Raw genomic sequence first — 18,267 nt, forward strand, 5'->3', positions numbered from 1 at the left:
ACGATAGCTAGCGTTGGTTTAAAGGCCATTCATCATGTGGCTAGGGCACTTGATCTACGTCCAATTTAAAAATATTCTATATAAATGGTAGGTAAACGGGGTGGGGATTGGGTACTACCCCACTATGACCTAGTTAGAGACAGACGGTGTGTCGGGCTGTATGTGGCCACCATGATTTATATTTTTAATTCCTGTTGTCCATTTATTTTTAAAAAAATTTAGATGATAGGCCCAAAATTGGGCCAGATCTAATGCTCAAACAAGAAATAGTGGGGATTGAATGCCTATTGCTGAAAACCTCCTGTCAGCTGTTGTGAACAGTTTCATATGAATCTTTAAAATATGTTTTTAAAAAAATGCATTATCTTTCATTCTCCACAAAAACTCTTACAAATTGAAGATTAAAACATAACATATAAAATATCTATCGTTCTATAAGTAATGGTAGATTTTTTATTTTTAATACATAGAATCTGTCATAATCCAAAATTGCATACCAAATATTTATTGTGACATTTTCATACTTATTGCACGCAGAATCACCAAAACTTATTATATCCTAAAAGCTATTCACTAAAAACTTAATAATGATCCCGTCTCAATGAGAGAATACGAATAACACTTTAAGAAAAACATATCTTATACATATTTTCAAAGCCTGATTTGATCTTATTTTCTATCATATATTGATTTCAATTTTTATCTATTTTCTCATCAAGTTGTGTCTTTCAGTGCTTCCCACAACCAATGTAAAGGATTTTGGCAAGTTGTTAAAATCCTGGCCACTACTAGTTCCACAATGTTGTGGCAGGTTTCAAACCATTTTTTTTTTTTTTTTTGCAGGTTTTTGTTTAGTCTGAAAATCTTTGGCTGTTGTAGAAGAGATCCAAAGTTCCATTAGATGGGGGAGAAGCCAACGAATGGGCTAGCATCTGTTTCACCAACCTCTTCATTTATTTTGTCAGCTCTACATTAGCCTAAAAGTAAGACAAGGGGTGTACATGAACTGAGTTAGCTCGCTCGACTCGACTCGACTCGAAAAAGCTTGATTTGACTAGGTTTGAAGTTGAGTTTGATTCGAGTCGAGCTGATTTTTTTAGCTTGAAAATGAGTTCAAGCCAAGTTCGAGTAGGCCCCAGCTCGACTCGACTCAAATCAAATCCAGCTTGAATCGATCTCAAATTGAACCAGTTCAGTATCTCAGTTACTTTGCCATTGATATTGCTCACCAACTGTTTGATAAAATGACTCAACGAATTGTGGCTGGTGGCAAGGAAGGTATATACATGAAACAAATACTCTTTCTCTTTGTTTTTCTTCGTTTTTATGTTGCTTAGAAGGTGTTTGATAAAATACCTGTAAAATCATTACTTTTGTTTGTAAAACAATGAAATCTTAAAGTTGTAATTTAGGTGTTTATAGAAATGCCTCAATGGCGAACTCAGCTCAATCTTTGCTCGAACTCAGCCCAAGCTGGCCTGAGTTGCTGATCGAATCGAGAGCTGGCCAGTAAGGCTCAAGGACCGAGCCGAGCCGAGTTCAAGCTGAGGTCAGCCAGTGGCCGAGCCAAGTCGACCTGAGGCCAGCTCAACTCGTTCAACTCAATGTACACCCCTAAGTAAGACAGATTCAAATCTCAAGTGATATGCACCATAGGATATATCAGTGATGAAATGCCTGCAGTTAAAAACTTATAGAGCCCACACAAGTTTTATGTCAAGCTGATATTTTTGTTTTCCCTTCGTCAAAGCCTTTATGACACAATCAACTGGTTAAATAAATGGCAAATAAACATTATGGGCGATGGAATGTTTTCAATTGTGGGTGTACTTCGATCACTTTCATTTCCTCCATGTGGTCCACCTAAGATTTGGATCTATATCATTTTTGGGCTTATGTCTTAAAACGAGCTGGTAAAATGGATAGACAGCATTGGAAAATAAAAAAAAACATATATCATGGTAGGGCCCACAGCACTGACCATTACGGACCTCAGTGTCGAATCCGAATCCCCCAACCAACCAATGTGCCCCGGATCATCTAAATGGGGGCATAACCCTCCCTTGTTCCATCACGGGAACTGATTCAATCATCCATGGCCACACAACTAAGGTTTCATTCATAGGTTCCCGTGAAAGTGGCCCATTATGTGAACAGATCCAACCGTTGGTACTTGGTAGATAAACCATCCAATGCCTTATTTTGGCCTGGAGATTGATAGATCATTTCAGTCCCTCCATTGCCCCATCCACCAACTCAGAGGGTGTGCTTGACATGCATATCTGTACTAATGGTCTGCACATTACCGGTCCAGTCATGAACTTTAGATCCAACCCATCAGTCAGTTCCACACCTGGTTCTAAGAGTGGAACAACTCCCGTGAGACTCGACCTGAGACCAAGCTCGGGCCCACCGTGATTTATGGGTTTATCAACACCGCACATCCATTTTTACATATCATTTTAAGATTTAAGCCTAAATCTGAGGCAGATTCAAAACTCAAGTGAACCACACCACAGGAGGCAATAGTTATAATGATGCCATCCATTGAAACCTTCTTAGGGCGCACATGATGTTTATTTTCTATCCAACCTGTTTATAAGAATGCATAGACCTGAATGAAGGCAAAACACATCTATCAGCATGATCCAAAGCTTCTGTGGCTCCCATGAAGTTTTTAATTGTGAGAGTTTAATCCCCACTGTGTGGTCCACCTGAGGCTTGAAACTGCCTCATTTTTAGGTTTATGTCCTAAAATTATATGGAAAAATATATGGAAAAATGTTTGGACAGTGTTGATAAACCCATACATCAAGGTGAGCCACTCAATGCTGCAGCTTGTTCTGAGCTCAGGACAGGCAGGGGTTGTACCTAATTCGCCTCTTTCTAATAAGCCAAAATTCACTTACAGCTGGCACAATCAGTGGTCCATAACGTTTTGAGCCCTCTAATACATTAAATAAGTAATATATATTGAACTTTACGCAGCAATTAGCATTCTTGGTCTTTTTCACTTAAGAAAATGAATATTTTAGTGCAACCCATCTTTGAAAATTTAAACTCACCATGTAATTAAGGGCCCGTTTCAATAATAAGTTGCTTAAGTAAGTTACTTATGCTATAAGTAACCTATCTGAGTTTATGCTTATTAAGAAGATAAGTATATTTGGTAAACAACATGTTTATAAGCTTTTTTACTCTTTCATTTATTTTACGCCTCTTTGGTAGCTTAAGATAAGTTACTTATGCTATAAGTAACCTATTTGAGTTTATGCTTATTAAAAAGATAAGTATGTTTGGTAAATAACATATTTATAAGCTTTTCTACTCTTTCATTTATCTTATGCCTCTCTTTGGCAACTCAAGGATAGAAAAGCTAAAAAAATCAGTAAAAGTGATTAAGTACTTTTAAAAGTTACTTATAACTTAAGGTAAACACAACTTACTTATTTGAAATAAGTTATTTATCTACCATTGTTAGTTTTTTTTTTTTTTTAATTTATTTATTTTTAAAGCAACTTATTTGGTGTATCAAACAAGCCCCAAATAAAAGGGCATTTTGACCGGACACCAATCGTGTCCTATCCCCACCTGTCTCTAGCTAGGAATAGATAGTTTAGTGGGTAAGCCCACCATGATGTATCCGTTTATCCACACCATCTATCATTTTAAGGTATATATACAAAATTGAGGCAGATGCAACACTCAAGTGGACCACACCAAATAATAAGCTTGGGTTGCATTAAATGAACAAAGTATTAAACGTAAGAGTAATCTTTGGTGTAGTCCACTTGAGTGTTGGATCTACCTCATTTTTGTTTTGCATACCTTAAAATGATCTAAGAGGAGGGATGGATGGTGTGGATAAATAGATACATCAAGGTAGGCCTATCCGCATAACTGCCCATTTGTGGCTAAAAACGGGCCGAGGTAGGACACAATCCGCGTCCATCTTGACCCTACTAATCTGATGTGGCCCTATCTTTCTAACGGAGAATCAGATTACATTATCATCATTATGATTTGTATCTTATCCAAGGAATTAAGTCACAGGATATATTTCAAGACTTCAAAATTCTGCCAATGATCGTTAAAAAGAGTGGTATACCATGTTTTCAACCCTTAAATACATTAAATAAGCAAGGTATTTTGAAATTTCTATAAGATTTAGTGTATTTCTTCTTCTTCTTATGAAAAATATGGATGTTTGAACTTGAACTTAGCCTCATATGAAATATGTGATATATTAATCATGATTAATCTATGACCTTAAACCATCTAATGGAGGATTGGACCACATTATCGTTGATGTGATGTCTCTCATTTTAAGAATTTATTTCATCTTTGCTTTGCAAAAGTTTAACAAAATAATGCCTTCCATGTAAGATCTGGAAGCGGAATAGGGATATTGCTGTGCATTATGGAGATCTAAGGAACTATAGGGCGTACCTTGTTACGTCGCCATTGCTATGAAAACGGATTGTCGAGATCTTCCTTTTCTTACACCCTTTAGTGAAATTCTTACATTCCAAACATTAACCATTCTTCACATAAGCTTGAATCGAGTGAGGGAGATCACCATCCTCAAGATTAGGAGTTTGATGACCCATTGCTCTCCTAACATCAACCATCCTACTTCACCGAGCTCAAAATCGAAGCACGGTTCGCAAAATACAATCATAGCTCCTTGTTGCTGATTGAATACCTAGTTGAGTTGAACGCGATTCGTACGAGTCTTAGCTGGATTTGATTGGGTTGGACACTACTGGCCACCCTGACAAAGCAAAGTCAGGCCCACTTAACTCAAAGCCCTCACTAATTATCTCACCGCCAAGGCTTAAAACCAAAGGAAATGAACGATTTTGATCATGCTGACCATAAAATGAAACTTACAAGTAGCACTACCAACTCAGTCAATGCTAGAATCAACCTAACTCTTTCTTCCACACCACCAACATAAAGGGCTTTGCTAAAACAAGCACATGTGAGGCTATTTACACGCATTGCGTGTGTCAAAGTGCCATATGTGTGTGCAATGATCCACCCATCTTGTGGATTTAACCATATAAATGCCCATCCATAACTTCAGCCCAGCTTGAAACCAATTTCCGAAGACTTTATGGGACGCAACAGGTACCTAATTAACACAACTAGGTCTAGGACTGGGATTGCATGGTGACCCAATACCACCATTCTCAGTAGTATTGGAACATGACAGGATTTGATTGGACCACGTGACTCTATTAGAGATGGGCCCGGTCAAGTACGTGCTCGACCTAACAACTTCAAACATCATCGAACTATGTGGTGTTGGGGTCACAATGTACTTGGAGTCCCTACAAAATGAAGACATGTCCGAAAGGATCTCATGCTGCATTGGATTCTTCCCTTCTTCAGATTCATTCACTTCGTAGATTTAGTTTCTACAGTGGACATTTTAGTTGATATATTAAAACGCTTGTGAATGAAATTAAGCTTCTACCACAACTGATTTTGCGAGAGCTTATGCGACTAAATCAGCTGCCTTTTTCAATGATAGGAAGCTTTACCTACTGCATTGAACACTAGATAACGAGCTTTTAATAAAGAACAAGCAGTATGATGAAGTATTTAAATCGTTGTTATGCGGGCCCAACTCAGTTACACCTGGTCGACGACAGAAGTGATCTGGACCATCGGACCTTAGATTGGGCGTATCTCGCAATCCGGAATGAGTTGTCTGGCGTAAAATATATGATTTTGGGGTAGAACGAGCTACTTTAGCCAACCAACCCCATTACACCGGGTTGCGCAGCCCGGAATTACAAAAAACCCCTTGATCGACGGTCATTTCCCTGTTTTAATTTCGTTTTTACTATAAATAGTAAGTTTTAGTTTGATTATAACTCTTCATCTGTCGGGCTTTAGGAGTTGCGCCCAACGTGAAAAGAGCTTAGAATAATTAGGAGAACGGTTTGGTGAAGCCAAATAGGACACTTACTATTTTTGGCCGAAAACCTTGCGCACTAGTAGACATCACGACCGTCTATAAATAGTAAGTTTACTATTTATAGTAAGTCGCGGATTCTAGGAGTTTGAGTTGTAGTTTGATTCTAATTTCTTTCCCATTGCTTGGTACCCTTATTTAAAGGGTTGTGAACTCGTTTTTAAGCATTCATCAATCAATTTCGAATTTATTAGAATTTATTTCTATTTTCTGCTTTCTTTTCTCGTGGATTCGAGAAGTCTCTGTGAGGAGTCCAGAGAAGTTCCGTGGATTCGGAATAGTTATCCTCTTGAGGAAGACGGTGCTCGACCTCACGTCCTCCCCTGCGTCAGTTTGGTATCAAAGCGAGATTTCTCCTCGGATTGATAGCTTCTAACGACGGGTCGGGCAACAATCCCATGGGCGGTGCTCCAGGGAATTCACCTTTAACGGCGGCAGCTTTCGAAGTAGCGCAACGAGAGAATCAGCAAACCATGCAAGGGCTACAGGCTTCTATCGACCGCATAGCGGATCTCTTGGTAGAAAACCTAAGGCAACTCCGTGTTCCTGGTGGCAATCCTCCACCCTCAATTAATCGCCCTGATCGCAGGATAGTACCGGCAGTGCATCCAAGGGTCATTTTTGAGGAAGGGGGCTCCAGTGAGGAGGAAATTGACAACATAATCTTTCAATACCCCAGACATGGCGGCGATCGAGTAGATCGAATGGATCGAGAATTCAAGATGATGGTTGATATTCCTAGCTTCAATGACCAACTACACATTGAGGATTTTCTCGATTGGCTTTCTAAAGTTGAGCAATTTTTCAACTATATGGACATCCCTGAAGCAAAGAAGGTCAACCTTGTGACCTACAAGTTGAAAGGAGGAGCTTCAGCTGGTGAGAACAACTGTAACTCGCGTGAACCAGGCAGCTGAAAGCACCAATCCGCACCTAGAAGCGGATGAAGCAGCTACTACGTGCCCGATTCCTCCCTAGCGATTATGATTAGGTATTATTCCAACAATACCAAAATTGTCGACAGGGTAGTCGGTCTGTGAGAGAATTTACAGAAGAATTTTACCGTATAGCGACGCGTAACGATTTGGTAGAGACTAAATCGCAGCAAGTCGCTCGATTCAACGGTGGATTGCGTATGGCTATCCAGGATCGGGTCCAGATGTAGTCCGTCTGGACGATGAATAATGCGATCAAGTTAGCTACTCGGGTAGAAGCGCAACTTCAACGTCCTAACACACAGACCAATCCTACTGTAAGGATCCCTTTGGCAGGTCCGCCCCAAGGAACTGCATAGCTCAAGGAGAAGGAGCCCGTAGGAACACGCACTTAACTTCCTGCGTCTGAGAACCAAGATCAGGGAAGCGGGCAAGCTAGACCTCAAAGGAGCGTATCGACTGTTGCTGGTCCAAGTAGAATCCCGAACCCTTATGCTCAGCCAAGGCCAACAACTGCTATCGTTGTGGCCAACCGGGCCACCTATCCAATACTTCTCCCCAGTGAAAAGTGGCAATCCTCGCGATCAATGATGGTAGTGCTGATAACGGTTATGAAGATCCAGCTATTGAAGAACAGGAGCATACCACCGAGGACGAGGCAGATGATTCAGGTTGGGTTCAACAAGATCACAACGAGTCGCTCGTCGTGAGGCGACTATTATATGCGCCAAGAAAAGAAGTGCATCCACAGCGACATAACTTCTTCCGCACTAGATGTATAGTGAATCGAAAGGTTTGTGACGTGATCATTGACAGTGGGAGCAGCGAGAACATCGTCTCCAAGGTCATGGTGGAAAAATTGTAATTAAAAACGGAGCGTCATCCCTCTCCATATACAATCGGTTGGATCAAGAAGGTCAGCGAAACAAAGGTAACTGAACGGTGCACCATATCCTTTTCAATTGACAAACATTATAAGGATGAAGTAATATGCGATGTGGTTGACATGGAAGCATGTCACATATTACTCGGTCGGCCCTGGCAATCTGACCGTGACGCCACTCATAAAAGGGCGAGATAATATATATATCTTTGTCAAGGACGGCCGGAAGACCATATTGGCCCCTATGGATCCAGAGGGACCACCTGAAACTTCTAAAGTGGAGGGCCATTTTCTCTTAACCATACGGGACTTCGTGGAAGAATCCAAGGAAACAGGACAGACTTATGCATTAATTATAAAAGGGAAAGAACTCGAGCCTGCTATCATCCCTGAAAGACTAAGGCCCCTGTTACATGAATTCAAAGAAATCTGGCCCAATGACCTTCCCGATGGGTTATCCCCCATGTGGGCTATCCAACATCATATCGACTTTGTCCCTAGGTCCAATTTACCTAATTGTCCTCATTATCAAATGAGTCCGAATGAGTGCAAGATTCTGCAGGGACAAGTAGAGGAGTTGATCCGTAAGGGTCTTATTCGAGAGAGCATGAGTCCATGTGCTGTACCAGCTCTATTAACTCCAAAGAAAGATGGGAGTTGGCGCATGTGTGTCGACAGCCGAGCCATCAACAAAATCACCATAAAATACAGGTTTCCTATACCACGGTTGGACGATATACTGGACATGCTAGAGGGTGCAAAAATATTCTCTAAATTGGACCTAAGGAGCGGCTACCATCAGATTCGAATACGGTCGGGTGATGAGTGGAAAACGGCCTTTAAGACCAAGGAAGGATTATACGAATGGATGGTCATGCCCTTCGGTCTTTCGAATGCGCCTAGCACATTTATGAGATTGATGAACCAAGTTCTGAAACCTTTCATTGGGCGGTTCGTTGTGGTTTACTTCGATGATATTTTGATATACAGTCAAGACGAAACCACCCATATGGAACACCTCAAGAAGGTCCTTCAAGTGCTCACTAAAAATAAACTGTACCTCAATTTAAAAAAGTGCAGCTTCATGACTGATAGCCTATTGTTCCTGGGTTTTGTCGTCACATCCACGGGCATTCGGGTGGATGAGGAAAAGGTGAAGGCAATCAGAGAATGGCCGGTTCCTACAAATATTCACGAAGTACGAAGTTTTCATGGACTGGCGACATTCTATCGTCGGTTCGTGAAAAATTTCAGTACCATTGGTCACCAGTCATATATTGCATGAAGAAAGGGCAGTTTCAGTGTACTGACGAAGCCGATAGGAGCTTTGCCGAAATCAAGCGCAGATTATCTACGACCCTAGTTCTTGTACTTCTCAACTTCGATAAATTGTTTGAAGTCTAATGTGATGCCTCATATGTCGAAATTAGGGAGTTTTGTCTCAAGAAGGTAGGCCGGTAGCCTTCTACAATGAGAAACTTAGCGATGCACGTAAGAAGTAGTCTACATATGAGATCGAGTTATACGCGGTGGTTCAGGCACTGCGGCACTGGCGACATTATTTGATTCAAAGGAATTCATACTTTACACGGACCATCAAGCTCTCAAATTCATTAATAGTCAAGCTAACATTAACCATGTGCATGCTAGATGGATCTCGTTTTGTAGGAATTCACGTTCGTACTAAAACATAAGTCGGGGCAACAGGAACAAAATAGTGATGCATTGAGTCGCCGTGCAACTTTATTAGTCACTATGAGTAATGAGGTTGTCGGGTTCGAGCGCCTCAAAAACATATATGCTTGAGATGCGACTTCAGGACGCATGGGTTCGATGCCAAGAAGGTCACCCGGCGACTTACATATGCAAGATGAGTTCCTTTTCAAGGGAAATCGATTATGCATCCCAAACAGTTCGCTAAGGGAACAGATAATCCAAGAGCTACATGGAGGTGGCCTCAGTAGACACCTTGGGCGAGACAAGACGAAAGCTCTTGTGGAAGAACGATATTACTGGCCGCAATTGGTACGTGATGTGGGAAAGGTAGTCCAACATTGTTATATTTGTCAGACCTCTAAGGGACAATCTCATAATACGAGCCTTTACACTCCATTACCCGTGCCTGACGGCTCTTGGGAGGATTTATCTATGGACTTCGTGCTTGGTCTCCCATGAACACAATGCGGCATGGATTCGGTATTCGTGGTAGTAGATCGTTTCTCCAAGATGGCGCACTTTATTCCATGTAAGAAGACTCTCGATGCAACACACGTGGCGAATCTATTCTTCAGAGAAATTGTGCGGCTACGCAGGGTTCCCAAGACAGACTATTACTTCTGACCGTGACACGAAGTTCATAAGCCACTTTTGGTGGACTTTGTGGACTCGATTCGATACACGACTTCAGTTCAGTAGTGCCTACCACCCACAGACTGACGATCAAACTGAGGTTGTGAATCGCACGTTAGGAAACTTCCTTCGATGTATTTCAGGAGAAAAACTGAAGCAATGGGATTTGGCCTTGTCTCAAGCGAAGTTTGCATTCAACAACATGATGAACTGCTCGACAGAGAAATCCGCGTTCCAGGTTATTTATGGACGAGTACCTCGCCACACACTAGATTTAGTCACTCTGCCCAAGCTCCCAGGCATGAGCATTGCAACGGAACATATGGCTGACAAGATCATGAGTATTCATGCGGAGGTACAAACCAAGCTACATGCCTCGAACGAAAAGTACAAGGAGCAAGCGGACAAGCATCGGTGACAAAAAGTGTTCGAGGTGGGCGACCAAGTAATGGTCCATCTGCACAAAGAACGATTTCCGATCGGAACATACAACAAGTTGAAGAATAGAAAGATTGGACCGGTACCAATCATCTAAATGATCAATGGCAACGCTTATGTGGTTGATCTTCCAGATGACATGGCAATCTCATGGACTTTCAACGTCGCGGACCTGACCAAGCATCATGAACCAGCGCAGGATGAGAACTCGAGGACCAGTTCTTTTGAAGTGGAGGGGACTGATGTAGAGCGGGTCGCGGACAGTTTCATGGCCAAGATGGATCAGAAAAGGCCCGGTCGACGACAGAAGTGATCCGGACCATCGGACCTTAGATCGGGCATATCTTGCAATCCGGGATGAGTTATCTGACGTAAAATATATAATTTTGGGGTAGAACAAGCTATTTTAGCCAACCAACCCCGCTACGCCGGGTTATGTAGCCCGAAATTGCGAAAAACCGCTGGATCGACGGTCATTTCCCTGTTTTAATTTCATTTTTACTATAAATAGTAAGTTTTAGTTTGATTATAACTCTTCATCCGTCGGGCTTTAGGAGTTGCGCCCAACATGAAAAGAGCTTAGAATAATTAGGAGAACGGTTTGGTGAAGCCAAATAGGACACTTACTATTTTTGGCCGAAAACCTTGCGCACTAGTAGACATCACGACCGTCTATAAATAGTAAGTTTACTATTTATAGTAAGTCGCGAATTCTAGGAGTTTGAGTTGTAGTTTGATTCTAATTTCTTTCCCATTGCTTGGTACCCTTATTTAAAGGGTTGTGAACTCATTTTTAAGGATTCATCAATCAATTTCGAATTTATTAGAATTTATTTTTATTTTCTGCTTTCTTTCCTCGTGGATTCGAAAAGTCTCTGTGAGGATAGGAAGCTTTACCTACTGCATTGAACACTAGATAACGAGCTTTTAATAAAGAACAAGCAGTATGATGAAGTATTTAAATCGTTGTTATGCGGGCCCAACTCAGTTACACCTAGTATTAGCCTAATTATGGCCCTAGGCGACATTGTTCAATGTAGGAAATTATTGGTCCACTTATTCAAGGTGGAACACACAAGATGAACAATTTAGATCATAAAAAGGTGGACTCAGCTACAATAGTAACTTGAACTAAAATATAGCGCGCAGATCCACCGAGGTGGGCGGGACCCCTTACTTTGGGGCTCACTGTGATGCATGTGACTTAAACCCACATTGTCCAACCATTTTTACAGCTCGTTTTAGGGTATGAACCAAAAAATGAAGCTGATCTAAATCTTAGGTAGACCACACCACATGAAATAGTTGTGATTGAATCCCCACTATTAAAAACTTCGTGGGGGCCACCATAATGTTTATTTTCCATCCAACCTATTGATAAGGTCACAAGGACCTAAATAAAGAGGCCACGCAGGTATCATCTTGGTCCAAAGCTTTTGTGGTCCACAACAAGCTTTTAATGGTCAATAATTACTACTCATCTTGTATTATAGTCCATTTAAGATTTGGATCTTCTCCATTTTTTTGGATCAATCCTTTCAATACGGATGGACAACATGGATGTGGTCACTAGAAATCCACCTAGTCCATCCATTTTGCCGGCTCATGTTACGACGATTTTTTACACACCCCCCACACTCACTCACTCGCACCATAATGGGATTTCACCATGCTGGGTATTAGAACTCATGATCTTGAGTTGAAACTCTTGTGAGTTTACCATCCAATAATGATTGAAAACTTAAGTGGCTAGAGAAAATGTGGGAAGGAATATGCCCAGATCTAGCATGATATTTATATGTTATCCAAACTGTTCATTAACACCCCATTTGGTACCTTGGATTTGGTGGTAAATTTCGTGGCAGGGATGCCATGAGCTAATTAATCTAGGATTAGCCCATTTCCCTGTACCGGACAGGCCATGGCAAGACCAAGTGCGGGCCGCCAAGCCGGATGACCATTTACAATGAGCTACAGTCCGTCCGGGCTGTACCGCGACGCCGGAAGGTCAGAAAGGTCTAGAAATTTAGGAGATCATAGAGCTCACTGGGCTTGAGGTCCATCGCAGACCATGGACCTGGCAGACACCTAGAAGTGGGATCTGGCACTGACTAAATGCACCTCACCCATGCCAGGACCAAATCTGGCGCTTACAAATGGAATCAAGATTCCAGGTTATCCGACCATCGGATCTCTTCCATATTTATCAGGGTGGCCAAGTGGATTTTTCTACACCTACCCACCAACTCTAGGACCCGATCGTGGGCCGGTCACCGTCGATCACAAATCGGACCCGTGCGGTCAAACCCCTGGTCCGATCGTCCCCAAAGTTTGCGTGGCCCTTCATCGGGCCATGGATCACCCATCCTAAAGACTTCATAGCCTGAGGAGCACCAGAATTACTCAAATCACTAAAATGGACCCCACAGGGCCGTTTAAAGATCAAAGCCTTTGACTCAAACTCCACTTTCGTCTATCCGTTCATTCCCAAATTTTACACGGGCCCTAGACGGACCATAAGGCACCTATCCACCGAATATGGTAACCGAAGGAGCATTAGGGCCACGCCAACCCCGAAGGTGTCCCTTGTAGGCTATTTTGGGAATATGAGGAAACTTAGGGCCAAAGGGCCCAAGTCTAGGGAATAAACCCTATCCCTCATAACTCCCTCTCCCATTTGCTACAACTACCAAGAGTGAAAGAGAGTAAAGGAGAGTAAAGAGGAAGAGATCCAAGGTGGACCTTAGATCAAGGTGGGTCCCAAGAAAGCCAACCCTTCCACCTCTTTACCACTCTTACAAGAAGGAAACTCCTTTCCTTAGCCTCAACAAGCATCCGTGGGTTGCTTAGGTGAGTTTTTTCCCCCATCCTTCTTGAAGTTCAAGTAATATTATGGATTTTGGTTGGAACTCTAACATGAAATAGCTTGATTTAGGGATTCCGACCGTTCTACCCAAAAACCCTCACTCCTAGGGCGTTTTTCGAGCCTCCATCGAGCCATAGGTGCGGACTATTACTCCTAGGTGGCCTAGCACCAATTATAATATGAGTTTATTGATTTTGATTGTTGGGATGTGCACTTAGAGAGTGTAGAGAAAACCTAGGGATGCATGCCTATTTTAATCGTATGAAATCATGTGTTTGTTTGAATTCCTCACACGATGTTGTTCGTGTTTCTCACATGACTTGTTGGAATTAATGACTGCTTGTTGATGACCTGTTTGATTGCTCATAAGATCGATGCCCTATTGCATGCATGTCCTATTTACCACATGTGAAATTTTTCCATGAGATGAAGTAAGAGCGTAACTTCACCACCAACACACCAAAAACACAAGCACCATTCCTTATGAATTGTTAGCTTGTTTATTGTTGTATCTGGATTATATGATTGATGTATGAGAACATGATGATCTTGCCTGTTGATACCCCTGTCCGTTGACGTGTTGTGGACCGCCACTCAAACCCTGCGGTTAGCCAAGGAAACAAGGAAAGCTAAGGTGGTCTCATCGGTAGGACCGCCTTGAGGCTATACCCTCGAATTTGGGCGGGCGTGTGTGGGCGGCTGTAGTTAGACTACGTGGGTTGCTTGCACCCGATGTCGTTCCGCCACACGCTTGCCTGGACTCATGCGGTCTAGCCTACTGTCTGGCCAACCATGATTGTTAACCCTGGTTGCTCACATTTGTATGGAACCTGGGACTCCCCACAACCATTGCAGCCTAACGACAAACCACTTGAATTCGGCCCACAGCCTCGTGAGCCGGGCATGGTGGAATGGGACACTGTGTTCGAGCTGTCGGCCTACGCTGGGGTACCGCGCCTCCCCGTAGTGACCGCGAGCGATCCCTTTTCTCATGGCACTCCTCATGTGCTTGAAGTCGGGGATGAGGAACCCGACGGGATCACGGACCGCGGGGCCTCGGCCTCACGCATTGGGGGGTCTTGGCCTCGCAACCAGTTTAGGGCATTAATTAGATGGGGTGTTCCAGATTCCCAAATCTGCTGGATGAATGAACCTAACTAACAACTCGGCTAACACGACCACATCGCATCGCATTAGTTAGGTTGGCGACTCGGCAGTCGAGGTCGCACTGAGGGAGTGTTGGCATTGGCGATCGTTAGATGGCGTCGCACGAGGGAGTGTTGGGCGAGGGCATACATCATATCATCCTGCATGCATGCGTATTAACAAGACTAGACAGATGCTAATGATTGATCGCTTTTCATTAAATTCTTATTACAATTGATGCTTGTTATAACTTATGGCTAATAGCACCCACTGAGTTGATCACTCACTCCCACTCAGGGACGGTGTTTTAAAACACCAACCAGACCCTTTGATAGATGCAGGTGACTCAGGACTGGAGGAGCCTAGCGAGGCGAGCGTGGACGAGGAGCTAGAGCTGTCATACTTCCAGCTGATGGAGGGTTCGCCGCCGGCATGAAAGGCGGGATAGGATGGCTGGGCGCTGGGCTCAGTCTCATTCCTTTGGGATGGTTTATTCTTTTGCTATTTTGTTTGGGCAATGCCTTGCTCGACCCAATTATTTTTGGACTTGTACCTTTATGTATCGCCCTCTTTCATTTCAGTAGACTGGTGTTTTCATGTTCCACGTTCAAAGAATTGCAGACTACGCGACTTGAAGGATTTAAATGCTTGTTAACAAATCTGTATTAGTGACTCTCGGGAACTCGGGAGTCGAGCGATTGCGCGACCCCCGATTTCCAGGGTGTTACACCATCATATATGGATGTAGATATAGAAACACTCATTAACACCCCATTTGGTACCTTGGATTTGGTGGTAAATGAGTGTATTTCAAATCTACTTAATTATTTTTTGCGTTTGACAATTTTGGATTTAGAGATAAATAGAATGGGGGGTATTTTAAATGTGGTTTTTTTTTTTTTTGAGTTTCGATATCTCAACAAAATGTTGAGATATCACATTAATAGAATGATCTTAACCATCCAAATGTTGGATATCTAAATGGATGGTTAGAAAACGTCGGTGAATTGTTTGTTTGTGGCACTTGCATTTGTGGCTCACCCAAGGTTCAAAATTTTCTCTTTTTAGCTAAAGTATATATTTTAATTGGCTTATGATAACCATTCAATCAAATATAGCACACGCGCACACGCGTGCGCGCACACACACACACGGTACTATGAGGTCGAACTGTGTGGGCCCCACCATGATGTGTGTCAACATCCACACCTTGCATTTGATGGATCCCCTTTAAGTTATGAAATTTCCTAAAATTCATTGGCACTCAGGTGAGTCATACCATTTAAAATCACTTGAAGACATGCCTAAATATATAAAAGCACTTGATAAGGCCCACTCAAGCTTTGGATACAGCTGAAACTTGGTACGTGCCCTCGATATACCATATATGATTTTGGGGTAGAAAGAGCTAATTTAGCCAACCAACCTGGCTATGCCAGGTTACCCATGCCAAAATTTGCAAGTTTCCATCCTATTAAGGGTGAAATTCCATGTTTAGTTTCGTTTTTACTATAAATAGTAAGTTTTAATTTGATTATAACTCTTCATTCGTTGGGTTTTAGGAGTTGTGTCCAACATGAAAAGTGCTTAGAATAATTAGGAGAATAACGTGGTTAAGCCACATATGAAACTTACTATAAAAAGTAAATTTACTATTTATAGTAAGTTGCGAATTTATAGGAGTTTTAATTTTAGTTTGCTTCTGATATCTTTCTTATTGCTTGGTACCCCTATTTAAAGGGTTGTGAACTTGTTTTTATGAATGAATTAATCTATTTCGAATCTTATTAGAATTTATTTTTATTTTCTTGCTTTCTTTCCTCGTGGATTCGAGAAGTCTCTGTGAGGAGTCCAGAGAAGCTCCGTGGATTCGGAGTAGTTATCCTTGAGGAAGACGGTGATTGTCCTCATCACGTTCATCCCTGCGTCAATTGGTATCAGAGCGAGGATTCCCCTCGGGCCGATGGTAAACAACAAAGGTATGAACCAAAATTCTATGGACGGTGATCCAGGGATTCGTTATCTTTTGGAAAGAATGGAAGCTTTCCACCGGGAGAGTCAGTTGACTATGCAAGGGCTGCAGGCAACCCTCAACCGTATTGCGGATGCGCTAATTCCGCCCCGAGCTCAAAGTGATGCTCAACCGCCTGTGGCCACTGTACGACACAACCCCAATTTCTGCAAAGCACCATCAGATGATAGTAAATCACAAGCCACCACTTCGATCATAAGGAAGCCGTTATACATGCCAAAGGTAGAAATAGAATTACAGCGAGACAACATCTTTCAAACAAGGTGCACTGCATACAAAAAAGTCTGCAATGTGATCATCGATGTCAGGAGCGATGAGAATTTCGTGTCGAAAATAATGGTGGAAAAGTTACAACTGAAAACAGAAAGACACCCATCTCCATACACGATTGGATGGATCAAGGAGGTCAACAAAACAGAGGTAACTGAACGATGTCGTATATCATTTTCCATTGGTAAATATTATAAGGATGAAGTAATGTGTGATGCGGTCGACATGGAAGCTTGCCACATGTTACTTGGTCAACCCTGGCAAAATAATATTAATGTTACACATAGGGTTCAGGATAACCTATTTATCTTTATTAAAGATGGTAAAAAGATTATCCTCGCTCCTATGGGAAGGGAGAACCAACCCAAGACTTCTAAAGTGGAGGGACAATCTCTCACAACTGAACAGGCTTTTGTTAGACAATCTGAGGAAACAAGAGATATATATCCATTAGTTGAAAAGAAAAAATATGTGGAGCCTGTGAATATCCCAGAAGATTTGAAACCAGTGTTGCAGGAGTTCAAGACGAATGTGCTCAATGAACTCCCAAATAAATTGTCTCCCATACGAGATATACAAAACCACATTGATCTTGTCACAGGGATAAGTCTGCCTAATTGCCCACATGGTCAGAAGGAATGTGAAATCTTGAAGGCAGAAGTGAAGGAACTGATTCATACTAGCCAAGTCAAGGAGAGCATGAGTACATGTATTGTGTCAACTCAAGAGCCTAATGTCATGTACAAGGAAATGACTAATAAACATCGGCATCAAAAGTTATCTCAGAATCATGAACCAAGTCTCTTGAGTAACTCGAGGGGTCTGATGTAGGACGTGTCATAGATACATTCCTAGCATGGTTTGACCAAAAGAAGGTGGACTATAAATTGATCGTAACTTTTGATCCAGGTATCTTTACTGCGCACCAGACCAAGTATTATGAATCGAAGCAACACAAGAACTCGAAGATGAGTTCTTTTGAAGTGGAGGAGACTGATGTAGAGAGGGCCGTAGACACTTTCATGTCTAAGATGGATCAGAGAAGGCCTGATCAGAGACAGAAATCATCAAGACCATCAAAACCATAAAATAGGCATATCTCGCAAACCAGAATGAGTTACTCGACGTACCATATATGATTTTAGGGTAGAACGAGCTAATTTAGCCAACCAACCTCGCTATGCCAGGTTGCCCATGCCGAAATTTGCGAGATTCCATCCTATTGATGATGAAATTCCATGTTTAGTTCCGTTTTTACTATAAATAGTAAATTTTATTTTGATTATAACTCTTCATTCGTTGGGTTTTAGGATTTGTGTCCAACATGAAAAGTGCTTAGAATAATTAGGAGAATAACGTGGT

The sequence above is a fragment of the Magnolia sinica genome, chromosome 17 (assembly GCF_029962835.1).
Source record: "Magnolia sinica isolate HGM2019 chromosome 17, MsV1, whole genome shotgun sequence".
NCBI lineage: Eukaryota > Viridiplantae > Streptophyta > Magnoliopsida > Magnoliales > Magnoliaceae > Magnolia > Magnolia sinica.